This window comes from Rhea pennata, chromosome 33, assembly GCF_028389875.1.
Source record: "Rhea pennata isolate bPtePen1 chromosome 33, bPtePen1.pri, whole genome shotgun sequence".
Classification (NCBI taxonomy): Eukaryota; Metazoa; Chordata; class Aves; order Rheiformes; family Rheidae; genus Rhea; species Rhea pennata.
The window spans coordinates 866,826-887,261 of NC_084695.1; the positions used below are offsets into that span (position 1 = coordinate 866,826).

Below are 20,436 nucleotides of genomic sequence, written 5' to 3' on the forward strand. Positions count from 1 at the left end.
AAAACAGAAAAGGCAGAAGTTCACGAACTGGAAAAGAGCAAAGATCGACAAGAAGCAATCGAAACACCTTCAAAAGATGCGGTAAGAAGGAAAAGGCTGTCATTTTCATTTCACTGCTGTTCAATTACAACACAGTTTTCACAAAAAAAAAAACCTTTTTAAGGCCCTTTCTGATATTAAAGGGCCAAATTTAGGGTACCACAAAACCTCCTGCACCAAAAGGGTCGTTCATTTGCTTTTCAGAAAGAGGCATTTGTATACTAAATATCACCAAATGCATTTTCCTGCTGAAACGCACCAGATGGTAGCATGCTTTGCTCAACAGCAACTCATACAGGAAAGCAGAGTCACTCCCTCCCTACTAAATCTACATAAATAGTGTTTTGGGGATCTTTAGAGTTGAAGTTCCTAAGGAAACCGGCTTTCTGCAGTCACGCTTCCTATCTGTCCCCACATCCCCTGCTGCTTTTCTTTGCCGGGGATTTTGCAATACCTTTAAGCCAACCGAATTAAATGTGGCAGCCGAACTCGGCTCAGTCGAAGCGATCGCAAAACGCCACCCTTCGCTCTCAACGCGGCTGAAAACCGTGATGAGTACCCACTCTTCAGGCATTAGGGAAATACACGCCTATGTTCACTAAGCAGAGATGAAAACATCCATCCTGAAAGCACCTTGGACTTTTAGGTTGCAGTTCCTCTCCTCGCCCAGCTACTCAACCTATGGCATGGCGCACCACGTCCTCTAATCTCTGCAAGAATAAAGACAGACATCGCATGTCAAAGTAGTTAAGGACATTCTTGACACTCTTTAATAAGACATAGGAAAAATCTGAATGCATTTAATCCCCACAATCAACCATACAGGACTTTATATCCTACACGTGTACATAAGCCTGATAAGGTTAACGTTAATCTTCAGTCTAACGGCTTTATGGAACAAGAAATGCTTTCACCACTATTTCAAGCTTTGTGTTTTACACTCAAATTCACCTCTCACTCTCACAGCCCCTTGTTAGCTTCCTCTCAATTCTCCAGCAATGCACTTGCAGCTGTAGTAACAACTAGTAGGCTGCTAATACTTGCAGCTGGCATCTCAGCATCATCATCTACACTGAGTTTGAGACCAGCGGTCACTGGTGCACTGGACACAGACAACACAATGCCAGCAGAGCTGGGACTGAATTGCTTTGCTTAGATGCTACCCCTCACCTGCAAAGCACTACTCCAGGCTCAGCTACTGCTGCCATCCAGGGCCTACCTACATTCTCCTACAACAGGAGAAAAACAACAACAACAACAAAAAAAACAGCTTCAAATTCTCATAGGAAAGCAAAATCTCTGCAAATATCTCAGATTAATAGGATCTCAAAAAAGGAAGCTCTGAAGGCTCGCAGCTCCCTTCGCTTTAGATCTGCAGAGCACAGCAGCCAAGACAAGGTCACGTAGCTCAGGTCCTTCTCCGGGTCTTTCCCAAGCTCTCGTTTCCATCCTTAGAGCACGCTGCTACGAAAGGAGTCCTGCCTGGGCTTGCTCTGCCTTCTACCGCGTGGGTCAACTTTGGAGGTTCCCTGTTCAGACGTTCCTGCATTTTTTTCTTCGCTTCCAGAGCTGTACACCACGTCCTACGCGGCTAAGTTGCGTAACGAGGAAAATTTTTGCCTTCAAGAAAACTATCAGAGCAGCAGACCCTCAAACAAGACAACATCTTAGAGCCAGTGTATCACCACCAGCACAGAGATTAATGACCTCTCTTCTTCCAAGCTTCTCCTACATTTAAATGGCAGAACAAACACTATCTGAGAAGAGGTCACAGCCAGGCTTAACGGCTCATTTTGCCACAAATATCCGAGGCTTCAAATTCTTGCCTTAGCAGGACAGCAGATCCTCGCTGGCTCAATTTACAAGGCCAGCTAGGCCCTGCACCAGCCCCAATCAACACAAAACAGCAGACATTTGGCCAGAGAAAGTTTTATTTTGTCTAGAGAAACTTATCTGAAAGAAGGCCGTTCGAGTGAATGAAGGCCGCGCTCCTCAGGAGCCATCTAGCTCCCGTACAAAAAGACAATTTAGCTGAGAACAGTCACAAGGCCCAGTGTTTTCCCCATCCCATATTCGGATTTTACCAATCCAAGCCACTGACAAACCACAAGCACTGTTTTCCTGCAAAGATGGGGCAAGATGGGGTCCACATAGCTTTGCCCTAATACACAAAACCACTGAATTCAAGTTGTGGAACGTGCTGTTTATCCAGAGAATCACAGTATAGGATAAACGTGTTTTTATATATATACATACATATAAATGTGTAACTCTTCTGTATTGATTTTCTGTTTGCAACCGCGCGCTATACAAAGTCCACGCTGGGGCTCAGCATCCGCACTGACAACACTGGGGTATCTCGGCGCTCCAAAAGTGAATTAATTTAGTTAGGCCTCTCGCTATAGAGGCAACAGTTTCAGACGCTCCAGGAAAACTTACCTACTAATTAAGGCTTCCCGACCTCTTGCACCCTAGCAGTTTTCCCCCTTAATAGCTGTGTCCATGCTTTATATTCAGACTGGTTCGCTCTGACTTCAGTGCCCCAAGTTTTGAATTTGACATTCAAATGAGGATCAGTGAGCAACTGGAGCTGGATGCGAGGGCCTTACTCAAGCCCCCAAAGGAAAGGCGCGTATCAAGTCCCATCGAGGAAGCAAATTTGAATGCTTTCGTACAAGACTGTTCATTTGCAGAGCTTTGTTGGTCATGGATCCTGACCGCCTGAGAAGGCTGCCTGTGGGGAAAGTAAAACCATGCTCTTGCTCAATGCAGCACTCCAGGCTCCCTTTTTATCCCGTGACCAAGCTGTGCTGCACTCAAAACAGCGGCTGCGCTGATAAAAATATGAGCGTATGCACGCACCATCTGATTACACAGCTTCCATAAAAGTGAATGGAAAGATAAGGCTGCTTTTATAAAACCTGTAAACATCAAACAGAAAAAAAAATGACGTAAAAGGGAGCGGGAAGGATTTGGGATTGAAAGCGTAGCCACCGTCATCCACGGCAACTATTCTCACGGTTTTGCAGGCAGCGGAAAGGAGGCGGCGCTTTTAGCGCGTGATTCATCCGGGGCTCTGAGTTTCCGCATAGGCGTTCAAGTCCGTACAGGCCGGAGCGCGGCCACGTTACACAGCTGTGCACAAGCCCAAAAATACACTTTGGGGATCGACTGCAGCGTCCAAGTCTGCACTATGCTACTGGCTTGAAGCAAGCAAATGCATAGTGTTTACAAAGGGCGATGCAGGCAATCTGGTTTTAGGCTGAAGCCGTGGATAAAGTTCTGTCTAATACTATCAAAGGAGCAGAAAATAATCATCCTTGCACTGTATAAACCCTGGGGAGTTACCAGCATCTTGGATACTGCGCCAGTTTTTCCTCCGCCCGGACTGATCTCAGATGTTCTCCACCATTCGCCGAACTTTTATCAAGTCACTCACACGTAATAAAGTATTTAAAGGTAATCAAATGAGCGCCTGCCCAAAAACTATACTCAAGTAAAGGCAATTTGCATCGTACTTGATGCCTGTCACATTTTTGTTCTCCGAGGCTGGTGCTCAGAGACCTGCGTAATACTTTGATATCTGCCACAAACTCAATGCAGTCAAGGTAATACTCCAGCGCCAGCCATAAGCACCGCACAGCCCGACTTTGTATTTATTAAGAGTAAACACTGCAATTTGCTACAGCGGTCTCTAAAGGAGCACCTAACAACACCTCTGCAAAACAGTCATTCCAGTTTTAAAGCAAGATAATATCTAGGGAAAAAAAAAACAGCTGTGCAGCTGTTCCAACACAGCCAAACATGAACTGGGGACAAACACAACCGCTCCATGACAGCCTGTCAAACTGGCTCGCTTTTCCGAGAACAGCCTCGATGATATTAAAAGAAGGAAATCACCGATTCTGGAAGCAACTGAAGAGAACAGGAGCGGAGTACGCAGCTGAGACTCCTCAGTGATTTTACCAAACTGGAGTCAAAGGTGAGGTTATAACTCTTGCTGCAATTATCTCATTCTCCAATCAGCCCTAAAATCAACATTTTGGTCATATATGCAGCTTATGAGGCCTAAGCCACACAAGGCAAATAAAGGTATCAGCTATTCCACACAACACAAGCCCAATATACGAAGCTAATAATTTTGCTTAAAATAAAAAACGCCTTCCACATAAAATACAGGGCTTCTCAGTTTCAAAGCGTCTCCCACTTTTCTCCAGCTATTACTCATGTTTTCAGCCTTGTGTAATTTCTTCAGTGCTTTGCAGGTAAATTCACATTCGAGCAAAGCATCACCAAGCCCCGCCAATCGTATTTCCGCTACCTAAGTCACATTAGGAAGCCTGTCATTCTGCGCCTTTAACATCCAAAGCACCCCCACTTAAGCAGCTGCCTTTACAAGAGAAGTTTTATTACACAAAATGCAGCACAGCTGCAGGTATTGGACCAAGGTTTCAGGAGTATGAAACCTAATTTATTCTTTGGAGCAAAGATCCTATACAACCTTGTAAAGGGCATTCAGATTCTTTTAAACACCACAAAGATCTCCCCAGCTAACAGTCCAAAGTCGGAAAAAATGTCATCAATAGCCCCTCGCAGCCACCCCAACTCATACCCCAGGGCTCAAATCTGGAAAGTACCAACCTCAACTGCAAAAGAAAAGTCACCAGTAGGCACAGCACAGAAAATTTCCAAGTCTGACGAGCAAGCAGACAAAGCAAGCATAAAATGAAGCCGGTGAATCTTAAAACCTCAAGCCTTGGGGACCTCTGAGCAGCTCAGCGCACTGAGGTTTCCGCAGGTGTTCACATTTTAAGTGTACTTACACAAGACAGTCAGCTGCAGCCAGCTCAGTCTGCAGCAACCGTGTCTCAAAAGCTATCCAAGAGCAACTGGATTCCTGAAGCATTCCCCCAAACCTCCCATTTTATCTTGTATACGGTCGCTTGGCACTTCCGAAATGACTTACCAGCATCAAGCTTGGTAAGCTCCATCACCGTGCATCTGAAGTGCCCTGCCTGATGATTTCTGTAACACGATCATCACTTTTCACGGATTAGGAAGTTAAAACTAGCTCCCAAACAAAAGAGTGCAAGGAAGACCAAAGACACATACTCTTCCCAGCAGGTGTCAAAACCAGAAAAGTCGTTTCATACACAAATGCTTGGTTAGATCGGAGACCCACAGTCTAAAAGATGCCAGAAATCTGCAGTTATCTTAATTGCAGAGACAGCCTTGAAAGACCTGAAAATAAGAGAGCTTAGAGTACTAGCAGCTGCTAGTTTTGTTATTAGAACAAGTCTGATAGGGAGCCGTTAGAAAAGGGGGACTTTCTCCCCCTTCCTTTTGTCAGCTCACTTACCCAAGACCAAAAAGTTATCTTCAAAGCAAGGCTGCAGTCCGGAGAGCGCTTTTATCCTGCGACAACTCGCACGGGACTCCCGAGTAGAAAACCACTATATATTTATAAATCTGTATAAAAATTAGTTCAAGAGCACAGAACAGAGCAGTCAATGTTAACTGGAACAGTTATCCAGAGCGACAAGGAAGATGTTTCCTGCACCAAGAGGCTCCAGAGCTGGCAGTATGAGTAATGCCTAGACAAGTCGGGTGAAGCAATATGGAAAACACGATTCTATTCCCACAGAGCAACTCTGTGGAGAAGAAAACCTGATGATAGACTTCAGGGTCAGCGTGCCCCGAGGAAGCCGTTACCGAAGAGCTGGGCCTGCAGATAGCTAACATCGTCCAAAGAGTCCTTCCTCACACATCAAGCAAAGGATTTTGAAAACTGGCAGGGTAACAGGTAATCCAAACTCACCTGGCAGACAACTTCCTTGGCAATTCTGTCACCAGCTGTTGGTGTTACAATAAGTTTTCTCCAGCAAAGTGCAGAAAAACACATTGTTCTGGATATGCAAAGTGTTCCAAGAAGACAAAACGCCCCAGTTTATTCTCACTTTAATGAGCTACTCATTTCATTCTGAATTACCTTGTAAATGGGGCCAAAGTCCCAGTTAAAGCATCTCTTGAGCAGACAATTCAGTACTGCTGAAGTTGGATGGTTAAGGCCCCGAGAACTGCGCTGAAAACATCCAAGAACATCCTCGAGATTTCAGCTCAGGTTCCAAAGCTTTAGGTTTAACCACAAAAATCTCTCCGCAGCCCAAACTAGGCAACGTTTGATCTTCCAAACATCCAGACAAGGAAGACTTAGGGGATAGGACACCATCATACCAACTGTCTGTCCAGTATGTCATCTCCAAAACATTAGTGACCCTTTAAAAATACATCCTCCACACTTCTAAGTTGTGCTCTGGGACATTCAGCCAGGTTGCCTCTGATAAATTTTTCCACAAGTGCGACTTTAACCTGTATGTTTTTCCCCCTCCCCTCCTACAAATGGTTGAATTCTACAACTGTATGAAAAATATTTTTCTATTACGAGAAGGTTTTAACAAACTGCTTATTATTCCAAAAAAAGTGAGGACCCTAGGAAGTCACTGCCTATTCACCTTTTCTTTACCTTAAAGAAATCACTACCATTTCCTCACCTGGGAGCCATTCATATTTCCAGCCATGCTCGCCAACTTTCTTAGGAATTTTCAGACAAAAAAAAAAAAAAAAAATAAAGGAACTATAACTCTCCAAAGGGGAAAAAAAAAAAACACTTTGAAAAAAACTCTGATCTCCTGTGTTGTGAGAGCACATTACATCAGGAAAACCTAAATCCTGAATTATGGATTTTGCATTTATCAGTATTAGCTTAGCCGCCACTTTAATGGTCAGTCATTCAGTCGAGTTCTTCGACTTTCCTGGACCTTTTCTGTTTTCTTTTCATGATCTGTAAACTCCTCATTCATGCCTTTTGCTGGATTCATTTTCAAGTACACTGAAAAGCACAAATACAAGCAGACCAAGCTGACAATCATCCTTCTCCACTACAAGCTACCACCCATTCCTACTCTGAGTTTCTTAACGAGTCCTTAAAAACCACGGAGGAGCTATCACCTTCCTTGAGCTTAGTTTTAAGAGATCTTGTTGTGTGGACGGGGACCCCGAAAACCAGCCGCACCTCCAACATTCGCCTGTGTCCTTGCCTAAGCTTCTGAACCCTAGCTGAGCAAGGGACAAATTTAAATCCGCTACGTAGTGCGGGAAGACACTTGACGCTCACGTGAATCCAGGCGCGGCAATACTTAGAATTTCACCCCGAGCTTCTAGATACGCAAATTATTTGCCCAGTGAATAAAGTACATCTTAACGTAAGACTCAGAGTAGCCATTAGAGCGAGTGGCGATGTCGAAGCTATCCGACCGGAAATAAAAGAGCCCCCAGGCGCTAATCCCAAGTCCTCCAGAAGCCCAGACGCACGTGAACGTTAACAAAAATATGTATTCTCGGGACAAACTATGACAAAGGAAATAAAACGCTTGGCTATAGATTTCCCCTTTTTGCAGCGCAAATCTCAATTAGCATCAACACCTACAGGGTATTGCAGAGCTCAGTTATGAAAAAAAAGACTCCACAAATTCAGACCTTTCAAGAACAACCATATTATAATTTATCCCTTAGCTCCAGCTAGATTCACACTCCTTTTCAGCTCCCTTTCCCTCTAGTACACATCTTCAGATAGAAACCAGAAGTGCTCAGCACTAGTGGGTTTATTTATTTATTTATTTATTTTTGCACAATCAACAGCCAGCAAGTACACACGCTCCCCAAATAGCAGCGCTGCCTGGAGAAACCTAACTGGACACAGAGGTAAAAAGGACAACCCAAGGTCAGACCAAGAAAACACGCAAAAAAAAGCAGACCAAACATGAAGGCAAAACAAAAACGTTTCTAAGGCATGAAAAATGCAGCGTGCTTAAGTGGCTAAATTTGTCCTGAGACAACGAAAAACAAGCAAGCCCAGCAGGGTAGTTAAATGAGCTAGAAAGCAAGCTGCTAAGACACTGTTTCACTACAAACTCAAAAAGCAAGGATGGTGCATTCACATCTAAAATACATTAAATCTAGAAGTCATTCTACAGCCCATTAAATAATAGCATCTATGTTACAGTGAAGACCTGCTTTCACAACTCTTTACTAACCTTCACATTCTTGCACAGCTGCAGAAAATAAGATAGCACCAACCTCCTCCATGCAGCCTGTATCATGTTAAATCAGCAGACTCACATAAAAGGGTTAAACCAACCATCGTGAAATGGGAAACAGTGGTGCAAGCAGTCCCTCAAAAGCAGCAATCTCGAATCAAGAGCAAGCAGTTCCCAAGCACGCGATACTATCGGTCCTGCTCAACTCTCCGGGAGGATTTTGAGATGCCTAAGCCCGACCCTAAGCTCCCTTTATAGTTACTGACGAGAAGCACACACCCCTACAGGCCAATTCATTTAACTCCTGAAAGGTCAGTGGCTAGAAACCACCCTCTGAAGCGCCCAGTTTAAAAGCGAGACTGAGAACGACAGGCGAGGCTCTCGGACTCTGATCGCTCTCCGCTGCTCGTGGCATAAAAGAGGTGTTAGCGAAAGAAGAGCGTTGAAAATTCACCTTTTAGTTCTTGGAGTCTGCAAGCTGTTGGAATTTTCCTCTGGCTAGAATAGCAATCATCTGAAGTTTTGCAAACAAACATCTGTCAACACACACAAGGTCAGCAGCATTTGTAAACACACGTCTCCAAATGAACACCACAAATAAGCAGCAATGTTGTAATGGGATAGGGTTTACAGGGAGTATTTCTTTCTAGGACAGTGCCTAGCCTTAAATGCAAGCAACTAGAAGCAATAGCAAGTTTTTAACTACCTTTCTTCCACCAAAAACCTGTCGTATTTCTGCTCGAGAGAGGCACTGCAGTGCTGGCTTAGAAATTCAGTTTTTTTGGTTTTATTAGTAACTAAGCAGAATTCAGCAATGGAGCTTACTCTTTTTCAGACTGAATCTATTTCTCTCCTCCTTTCCACACCCATATTTGGCTATGAATGACTCCTTGGGCAGAGGCATTCAAAAGCAGAAAGCATCACTTTGCAAGCGTTTTTTTTGTTTGTTTGTTTGTTTTAAAGAAAAAAGGAGGATGTTGAATTTTGTCCTACATCCCCACATTGTAGTAAATCATCTTTCCTCTGTGCTTTTCCCCCAAATTCCCGGGGGGCACAGATGAACTGTACACAATGCCCAACGTAACGCCGATATAATTACATTCAAATTCAGAGAGGTAGGAAAGGATCCGCTCTTAGGATTCCGGAGTTGGGAGGCAGTAGCTGCAACACAAAACCTTGAGGCTGTTTCTGTGAACACATCAACGGATCACAAGTACTGGCTACATTTAGCTAGCAGGGAAGATCACCAAGCAATACCTTCAGGTTGCCTTAAAAAAAAAAATCCATTACAGAACTGTTCATGAGCTGCCCGTGCTACCTACACACAAACACTAAATTTAGTATTAAGCGTACCTAGTCTCTGAATGATCAGATTTTACAGAAAAGGCATTCCTGCAGTGGATGCACTACGCTGAAATGCCGGCAATCTGCATAAATTCAAAAAGAAACAGGCCACAAACCATCCCAGGTAACCTTTGGACTAGCAATTTGCACTCTAATCCCTTCCTATCCCTGTTCGGATCAGCGTTACATTCATAAACTCTGGACTGCAAACACCAGCTTCGCCCATGATCAACAACGTTATAAAGCTACAGCTTGGTAGCTCGTACCATCAATAAATTCGAAACAAATTCGGCATCGCGTGCAAAGGGTTCGTGGTCCGTCTTTCTGTAAGAACGCTGTCACTGCCATTAGTCTAGGAGACAGATGGAGGGTTTTGCTGCCCAAGTTCTTGCAAGCAGGGCATAACTACAGGCACAGAAATCGAACACTTTGTAACAGGAAATAGGAGTATCAGCCAGAGATGGTATCTGTGCTGACAATGCCTGTGTGCGCACAAAAAGTCTCTCTCTCGCACCTAAGCTCTAGCATCAGCTTTGGTGAGATGAATACACCTTCTGCTGAGGTTTAACAAAGCAAACATCAACCGGAGCTGTATTCTTCCTCCTTCTTTGGAGGGGAAATAAGGGAGCACAGAGCATACTATATACAGAATAGCTCTGTTTCTTGAGGAGAGTTTTGGATTCAAATCCAGCTGATACCCAGATTGTCCATGTCCGCCTACATGCACCAGCCCAATCTTAAAAAAGTATCTTCATATCTGAACACCAGGAAAACAGCAGAAAAACATGGAGCATCAGGACTAATCAAAGGATTAGGTCAAACAGACAGCGAGAACAGAGCATAACCCAAGTGATTTAAACTGATTTCATCTGATTTCTGCCCATTCACTCTGCTCTAAGTGGAAAATTAGCATCCGCTATGCAGAACACAATCTTCCCAGCCCAACAAGTCCACCTAAGCAAAGCAGACCCTTGGCTCCTTCCAAAACTGAGCCTGGCTCCTCTGGACTGGATTTCTAATTCAACTTACTCAGAAGGTAAAAATGTAAGACTCAGTTCTAGCAGACAGATCCTAATCCCTAACCAGCTGCACTCCATACCCAATCAAAAATGAAATGCAGAGGTACCAGCAGCAGGACAAGTTCTTACTTCTTTGAGGCACAAATTGTTTTGAATTTCACCGGCCAAATACAAGAAATATAACGGCGGTTCGGAGGATCTTTCAGGTACTCGTTGCAGATCACTACTATAGAGAGATGATGCCATCTTCAAAATATGAGGAAGTAAGTTGCTGCACTTCTCAGGACTCAGCCACACGACCAAGTTTGATGGAAACAAAGACGACTTTCAACCAAGGGGAACAAAGAGACCTTAGCGCAAGGTTTCATTTTAAATGTGGTCGTTTTCAATTCTAGTCAGCAACACCGCAGTAGGAACTTGAAAAGGAGAGCCAAAAAAATCTTCATTCTTCCAGAAATCAAGGCCTTACGTACCGAGTGCAACGCCTGTAAGAGCGATACCAACTCTGTCAGTAGTGCCCAGTAAGAAGAGGAGGCAGAGAAGCTTTTATAAGGAGGGAGTAACTCAGACTGTAGCCTTATATTAAGTTATAGCGCTAAAATAACTCCGGTATCAGCCACCCTGCTGCTGATCAAGTGCTACAGCTCAGGTGTTTTCAAAGCCAGCACTATTGCTGTCTATTTCATCATAACACTTCACAGGTTCTGCTTTACAGAAACATGGAGAACCCCAGATTACCCCGCCTCTGTAACTACCCTTCCCCAGCCTGTCAGACAACTAGAAAAATGAGACCTGCAGACAAATTTCACAACAGCCACAGGGCGACTGAGAAGATTTCTCTCCACCGAACGCTAAGCCACCACACGCATCCTTGACTGAACTATAAGTTAGCACCTAGCACATTAGAAAAAAGGAACCGCAACAAGCAATTGTTTTTGGTTTATGCATCTGCCACAACTGCAATACTCACTTGCCTGCAATCAAGTGCAATCAAGACTTGCCAGCAAAAACTCCTTCAAATTATGTTCTTCCAGAATAAACAGCGGCACATATGTAAAAGATGAATGACAAATGTTTGCATCTACTTTGGGAAAAAAAAAAGAAAAAAGGGGAGGTGCACTGGGTTCAGGAAGGCTGGAGCTGAGACAGCTTCGGATCAGTTGTTTGATGCTGGTTTTTAGAAAGCACTTCGACAGCCTAATACAGAATTATTCTGAGCATCTTTTAAATAGAGACAACTCAAAAAACAGCTCTCTGAGCCTGATCTCCCATTCCTCCAGCCCTACACGAGACCACAATGGAAAGGAGTCGGGGCAGAGTAAAAGGGACTTTGCACTGTGGCTCTTAAGCCAGGTCTTAGTTTTAAGGCAAATCGGGTTAAGTCCCTGTGGCCAGTTTCACAGTTGCTCTTAGCTCACAGCACTTCAGTCTAGGCCCTTTAGCCTAGGAAAACTTTCTTCCTTGGAAATATTTTCTTAAGGATTATTCCCCTCACTTTAATACCTCTTTAGCCTGTCACATTTGCATAAAAAAGCTACTGAGTGATTAAGAACTACATCTCATGACTTTCCAGAACTAAGGTGCTTTAGGAATGTAGCTTGGTTCACCCTGCTCAATCTTTTAATTCGCTTCGCTGCTGCACATCCCCTGCAAAAAGTCCAGAAAGGAGCAATAGTAAATGAAACACAACTGGGCAAGAACAGTTTGAACACACGTACTCAACCTCGCTGAGTTTTCAAATGCAACATCACTGCCTCCGTAAGCCACGTACACTTTGAATTCTTTACGCTAATTCTGCGAACTGAAAATATTGCTCAAGAGGGGAAAAAAATCAGCACGAATGAATATCCCGCAAATGGGAAATTCACGTTCAAGAGAGCCCCACTGCCGGTCCGTCTTTGTGCAAAGTCCTTCCAGCAGGATGAGCAGCAGCAGCAGCACCAAAACAAGACCGAATCTGGACAGCTTCACTCACTGCCCTCAGAGCCAAGCAAGCACCTGTATGAAGGAGGTGAAACGAGAATTAACACCCTTGCAATCCATCAGAAGATTGTAACTCCCCAGGAGGAAGAGCTTTGCTCTTAAAATCACAGGATCACTGCTGCTTAAGTAGCAGTGAGAGAAAAGAGACTTACAGCTACAGAAAGTGCAAAGGAGGAGGATGAGGGAAGAAAGGAAGGAAAACAGCAATGAATACAAGGTTATTTTAAGAAGAATCTTTGGACTGCTGAAGTCTTTCTGGCTTTTAATCAGAGACCACTAGTTCTCCAAAAGAACACACAGCCTCTCCTCCACCTATACACCAGACATTAAAAACAAACCCTTACAGGTACACACAAGAAAAAGGAAGGACTAGCGTTCAGAAGTTAGCTTGTAATCGTCAACTGCAAATCTTTAAAACCACAAGGAAACATCTGCTATCTGCAGCTACATCCCCAGCGCTTTCTGTACAACAATAAACACGCAGTGGTTGTCCCCTTCGTTGTCGCTTTTTTAAGAAGGGCAAATTGCACAAGGCCAGAACGAGGTAAAAGCGACTTTCTCTCGTAGCTGGTGCAAAGAAAGGCTGGGCCTCCTCATTTGACTGTGCTCAAGCCACTTCAGCCGCCCTGATCCAGCCCCTATATATAGTTCCCCATGCAGCTGCGCAAATGCTTTTGAGAGAACAGGGAAAACGGCGGAGTGGAGAGAAAACAAACCACAACCCAGAGCAAGACAAGACACTAAAAAAGACCATGAAACACCCTCTGGTATTTCACAGCTTCTCCACCCCACGCCAACCGTGAGACAAACGGGTCCGTAGAAAAGAGTTCCCATTTCACATGAAGAGAAAACGTTGAGTCCAATAGAGTAACGACTTAAATTACTGCAAGTTCACACTTTTTGTTTACATGAACGGCAACAGATAGGCTTTACTGCAGGGCAAGCAGATAGCGCTACCTGTAGGGTAGTGCCCCAGAGTGAGATTCCTGTAGGATCCTTTTGCATTTCAGTGAGATAAATAAGAACTTTTAGGGTTTAACTGATGTAGGAATCTGTCTGAAGGCAAAGTGAACTGCGCCCACTACTCCGCCAGGCATAAAAGGAAGCAATACTTGCACTGAGCCACTTCCACTTCATTTCAGAGCGGGACTTCCCAAAGAGACTGCATTTCAGACTGCTCCGAGCATGAGCACTTGTAGCACCTTTGTCCTTTCTTCGCACAGTCTCATTTCTACTAGTGCTACTGAAACAATTCTACTCTCCTAAAAACAGCTTCTACTAGTAGGGAAAAAGTGAGAGGCGAGCGCGATGTTAAACATCAAGACATGTTTAATAAGCTAGAGCAGACAGAACAATTCCAGTTATTTCCACCCAGCAGCAGAGGTGGTAGGAAAAATCTGGCACTCAAGTCTTGCTCTGTTTCAGCTGCTTCCCATATAATTTGCAGCACTGCCTCCATTTAATATTTCATTACAGCACCAGAAATTGCAGCATCTATAATGCAGAAAAAAATCTGAATATTTTGACAACTCATTAAAGACTGTATCTAAGCTTGCTCACTACTCATTACACTGCCCAGTTTTCTTCATTTACTACAACCTTCAGAATTATTCTTGAAGTAGTATTACAGTCCTATCAGTAACCCTGCTGGCTGATTATTCTAACTGTGCCTCACTAATGCAGAGTAGTTCAAATGAGTTTTAAACCCGATTTTAATTAGCAAGTACGAAACTGATTAGAGTTTTAAAGCTCATTTTCCATTTGTATCTCAGTTATTAAACTTTAAAGAATGGTATGCTGGCAGGCAATAATTAAAACAAGTTGACGCGATACTGTAAAAGACTTATTGCAAAAGTAGCTAAGTTTGTTTAAACATAATTGCTTAATTACATACATACACATTTAGTATTATCCAGATGTAACCACACTATTCACTATCATAAGTCAACTTTTCCCATTTACAGATAAATCTCAATTGTAACTTAATTTACAAACACGAGGCGAGCTCCATCTCCTCACTTTCTCTGCACTGCTCTCGCACCCATCTGACCCCTTCACACACCAGTTTAGCTTGCTGAACTTTCAGAAAGTTAACCCAGCAAAATACCATAGGTTTTCTGCCAGGTTAAAGCCAACACACGGGCAGAACTGCTCCTTTTAAGAGCAGAAAGCCCATGGCTCAGGTTTGTCAGACTTTATCTTTACTTGACCGTTATTTCAAAAGCTTTTTCCTCCCCTCTCCAACATGTCTCAATTCCCTGAGAGTAATTTTTGCAAGTGCACAGCACTCTCACTAAATACGTATTTTTTTGACTTGATGTAACACACAAAGCAAACCAAACAGAAACAAAATATTCTACCATTGCTAACGAGAACCTGCAAAACTATGGCACGAGTTTACGCGTAGTTACGTGGGAAAGGAGTCTCCCAAAGAGATTTGAGTCAAGCGTACACAGCTTCGCTCTGACAATTCCTCCAAAGTTGTACAGTGCCTACACACCAAGTTCACATAGCTGGTGGATGTTGCTCAGACTAAAATTAAGCCTATTTCAATGATAACCCTTGAAATGTGCTACAAGGCAGCTGCCACCTTTACATCTGGGCAGAAACCCATGATTTGCAAAGTTTGAGTTCAGACTGATCTGTTGAAATCTCAAGTTCTGGTTGATTTGATAAGCGAAGCCTGCAAGGATCTTCTTGCGGCATACCATGAACCTATCTGCTAGTCAGGTAAGAAATTGTGTACAATGGCCTATTCTACTGGGGAGAATAACTAAAACCTTCTTTTGAAGGCAGTAAATGAACATGAACCTGTCAGATTTGAGAGAAAAGTGTAATTTCCAATTTCCAGGATCTTGCTTAGAAAGTTTCTGATTTCAGGATGTTTGCTTAAGTCTTTGCCGCTACTGAACGGTTCCTGTTTTTGGTTTTAATGTCGCTCTGTATTTCTGGATCCGTGCCATTTCGCTCCTCCTTCAGGCTTCGCAGTCGCTTTGAATGAGAGCAGCCAATCAGGACAGGACCGTTCCAAGTCTTTTGAAAAAGTTATAATTAGCAACCCTTCTCCCGCACGAAAGACAGTAATACAGATGCAGCTGAGCTGTAAGTGGTTACTGAAGTGACAGAATTCCCCCCACACCACCCTGAAGCAAAATACTAGAAATGGTAATGAAGCAGCTCAATTCCATTAAAAAAAAAAAAAAGAAAGAATTGGAGGGGGGGAATGAGGCAAGTATTGTTTCTCAAGAGCAAAGGCAGCAACACAAAGCAACTCAAACACACTCTGGCATCTCCAAAATACTTGAGACTAAACAATTGGTCAAATCTTTAATAATCCTCAAAGTTACCAGCCTTAACTCTCCTCCGTCTCCAAATTAAAAAGTCACAGCCTAGCACAAACAAGTCACTGCAGGACAAATTCTTAAAAAAAAAAAAAAAAAAAAAAAAAAAAGCCGCACAAGAGAGACTGAACAGATGCAAGAATCAAAACAGATTTTGCATCTTTCTGCCCTCCTATCCAGTTCCCAACTGGACAATCAGTATTTTGTATTCTTATTGCTAGATATTCCATACCATGCTTGCATCCCTACAGCTACTAAGACATCTTTTTTTCCCTGCTGATACTTAACACAGTCTCCAGAGCCAAACAGAAATGTGCTGTTCTAACTTACTGCACAGAGATACAGACCCCAAGCTGGCTTCACAACTAATCAGTTATGAGGCAGGAGACATGCATTAGACACAGTCTTGACACAGATTCTGGAAGTGCAGGTCTGCTTTACAGTGAAATGCTTCTAATCCTCTTGGTTGTCAAAGCACAGTACAAGAAACGCAATGCTGCTTTTTGACACCTGCAAACAGCTATCTACAGTTTACCCTAAATACTACCAAAGCTAACAGCCAAAAAACTGACCCAAAATGACCTTTCAATATCTTCTCATGAAAAGTGTATGCCAGAGAACACCTTCGGTTTGGAGACTTGCGCTGCCTTTTTACAAGCAGAGAGCTCTCCAAAGCCTTCGTCTCTCTAAACTGTGGTTTAACAAATATCAAGCCATTCGGACTCACTTAATAAAACTACCAGCTACAGAAACAACTTGCACGCTAGGAACCATCACATCAGAGCGTGACGACAGCAAAACTTTCACACTTCTGAACAGTTGATCCCATACAGCACAGATGAACCACGTGTGGTTACAGCAGAACTCAGGTCCATCTTTCTTTCACTGTGAATTATCTGTGCCTCAGTCCTGAAAGTGTTAAAGCAAGTCCACTCCTTCTTTATCATTGGTACACAACCAGATCTTAATCCCAGTCAAGACAAGTTACTCACTAATCTTATTTCAACATACTTCTTTAAACAGTCAAAAGGCTTCAAACAGATCAGAGTCAACTAGAACACTCACCCCTCTAGTTAAATCCTGAGAGTGCTGCAAAGCTCCATCCACACAACCTGCACACGAGCACCCTGAACGTGGGATTCCCTCACTACTCCAGAGTTTCCCCTTTCGTATCCACTCTGTACAACTCCACTTCAGGGCTGTTCTCTGAATCATGCTTTAACCCTGACCAAAAAAACAAACAAAAAAGCAGCAAAGCAAGCACCACTGCCAGTACTTCCCCATAGGCTTCCCCATTTCAATGTTACAGTTTTAATATATCTATTATTCAACCTCCCCACCCCCGAACTTACCAACTTTCTCATCTGGTTACAGGCAGAGTGACAGACGTTTCGTTCTCCTCCTCTTACTACCCAGTAAGCTAAACAACCAGATTCAAACTCCCTGGACCCAGAGTTTCCTCCAGCAAGATGAGGCAGAAGAGCATAAATGTTTTCTTCCACTTGCTTACACACCGTGCTGCCATGCACTTTACTGCTTTGGTCAAGACTGAACGCCAAGATACAATTCGTGCTTGGACAATAGTCCGATTTAAGGCAAGTGAAGAGCTATGCCTTCCACCAAAGCTCAGGAGATGACACAAAAGCACTGCTAAGAGCCTTCATAGTTTGTTTTCCTTCACTGCACCCCTTTTTACCTTTCCATCCCTTTCCATATTTACCTTTAAGGTCACGAGGAATGTAAGAGCCACAAGAAAACCAAGTGCCTTTCCGCAGGAATTATACTCTGTAGAAACATCACAAACAAATGTGTTTACAATCCAATTGCTACCTTCTAAAACAAGGTATCTTTTTACTTTCAAACTCTTTCTGTATTTAGAGATGCAATGTCTGCAAGGACTCTGCTGGTTTAACAATAACTACTAAAGGAAATACTATTACACTAAAGCATTGAAACTAGCAGCCACCCAAACATATTAATGGATAACTACAAACAGCAGTGACAGAAGATGACAGCGAAATAACGTGACTGCTCTGTTCTTCACCTCTACCCTTACATCCAGCATTACAGGATAGAGATCGCAGATATTACGCACAATGCAATCTCAAGAGTCAAATCCCCCGGATTCCACCGGGGTTTCACGCAACGCAGAGATCCACCCACAGATTTAGTTGCAGAATTGCATGCAACTCTTCCACAGCTGGACACTGGATATCTTCTTAACGCAGAGATGGTCACATATTTGTTTCTCAAAGAGCAAGGTGGAATATCTTCCTGCAAACAAATGGTTGACATTCTTGAATTTTCTCCAAATACTGTTTGCCAGCAGATAATTACCAGCCTGAAAGTTTACTCTGAGAAATTTGTTCCAAATATCAAGAAGCCGTAGCAAGGCCATTTGATTATTTACAGAGAAGTACACTTCAACTGAAGTTGCTCAAGTGCAGAAGACTGAAAATAACTCACCGAAAAGCAATTAGGTAACAAAAGCATCGTAGTGACCATCATGTCATTTGCTAGGCTAAGATCGATTCCTATATCTGCCGGTTTCCAATCAAAGCAGAATCCACGCTTCCTCTTCAAAACGTAGATAGGATTTATGCTAAAGATGGGTTTTCTGCCAGCAGTAATTTAGCTAACAGTTGGTCACCTCCATTTAAGTCACATTTGCCAGAGTATCATCACTTAATTTAACAGCAACAGTTATTCAGCTGTAGCAGTCTTAAAGTAATTAATGCAGTCAGGAGAAGAAAAAAAAATCAGGAAAGTCATGTTTCACCTGTTTCATACTATGTACTTTACTACTTTTAAAATGAGTAATCCCATCTTTTGCCAAGGTGCAAAGATTAGACTCTGTGTGGGAACAAGCAGCCTCACATCGGTGCTTTTCTAGTACGGGACATTTATTTACAATCGCTATCGCTGAGTACGGTTAATCAACCAAAAGGTGTGTAGAATTCCAATGTTTCTTTCCTTAATGTTTTAAAGCATTTAAGGGCCCTCAGTTTACAACAGAAAACAGCTTAGGATGACCTTTAATTCACACTGCACTAATACTAGAAACTCACACCAACATAGATTAAATTTATGTTAAATCTCTGCAAGCATTTATGTTAATAGTAATTTCATTGAACAAAAATTATGTATGCTGTAAAGTCATAACTGCCTTTAAGCACTGGAAGAAGATTTAATTTTCAGTATTTTATTTGCCTTAAGCAGTTTAGCTAGATTCAGGCAAGTTAACTATCCAAAAGCTACAATGAGAAGTATAAATAAAGCGCTTAGCTAAAAACAAGTTTTAATCTGAAGTCCGTGCACCGTAAACGAAGATGGTTTCTGTAAAACTGCTACGAGCATTTTAAGCCATTTAAACTACTCAGACACTCTGAAGCACTATGCAGATGATATGAACAACAATAATATAAGCCAATAATCAAAGTTCTTGAAACAGCAGCCTGGTAACAGAGGCATCTTGTACAACTACTGGCGATTGGCCTCAGTCTTTGCTGACTGGTAAAGGTACAAGTTGATAAACATTTGTTACTAACTATACATTTGTCAGCTTAATTCTTTACATCCCATTGCAATATACATCTCGGGCAAAAAAAAACCCTATGAGCAACAGTGCTCCCTAGATTTTATTAAATCATGCCATAATCTGTTTTTATGAACTGCGCAGTAAATATTTAAACAGCACCAGAACTTTAAAGAGTTTTCTTCGTAAAGCTTCTGCTAAATACAAACTCCAGTCAAATACCAGGTTTACAGGAAGCTTTTATAGTTGCTTAGCTACAATTGCTTGTAGTTAGCTTGAAAGACACTTGCAGAAAAAAAAACATTTGAAGAAACTAACATGCAAGGACTTGGGGCAATAAGGATGTGTTCAAAATAAACAGAGCAATCCAACTTTATAACAGACTGTTCTTTTCTGTTATTAACTAACCATGTAAAGTTATAGCTCGCATTGTAAACACGCGTTTAAGGCAAGTAGGAACAGTCCTCTTTTTCACACAAACAGCTAATGTAACCGAATTGCTGCAGCAAACGACCACAGCAACCGTGAGAACTGAATGCCCATTTTCACAAACATCTCAATAGCATGAACAGAGCTCTCGGTTCTCTGCTGTCTGTAACAATCCTTCGATTGCAAAATCCCATGGAAAAATTACTCACTCTATAGTAAACTCTGGTGCTCCTTTCTAACAGCACAGAGGTTTCACTTTCCACAAAAAAAAAAAAAAAAAAAAAAAAAAAAAAACGCTGCCAAAATGCAGGAGGGCAGCAGACTCCCAGCAATCTCCCTCTCCCAAAAGCTCTTCTAGGAAGCATACCTAAGCATACCTACTCCTGCACAGAGTTTGCAACAAAGTTCTACGAACTAGAAAACGACCTGAAACAAACCCAAAAACCCAACTTGCAAAAACTAAAGAAAACGCACTAGCCACAGGAGTTGCGAACGGCAGAAAGCAGGCTGGTAGGTAATTTCATCGTGGAGTCAAATAGCTTGGAAGGAAACGCAGAGGTACTTTCACAGGCGGCGGGAATACGCGCTACAACGCACATTTTTTCGCCACGCAGCACGAAGGCACGGAAGGAGGCGGTTGTGTAAGAGGC

The 20,436-nt window shown here is 42.8% G+C and overlaps 1 protein-coding gene across 6 annotated transcripts in view; it reads right to left on the bottom strand.

Annotated features, from left to right (window-relative positions):
- BRD4 (bromodomain containing 4) overlaps positions 1–20,436 on the bottom strand; it is a 72,096-nt gene that overhangs the window by 50,029 nt on the left and 1,631 nt on the right. For 5 of the 6 annotated variants that reach the window (XM_062598437.1, XM_062598438.1, XM_062598436.1 and 2 more), the window contains exon 1: positions 8,133–8,153. The exons of the other annotated variant lie outside the window; for it this stretch is intronic. The gene's annotated coding sequence lies outside the window, so the exon portion shown is untranslated. Of the gene's footprint in view, positions 1–8,132; positions 8,154–20,436 lie in introns of those variants that run through there. 6 annotated transcript variants of the gene reach the window in all.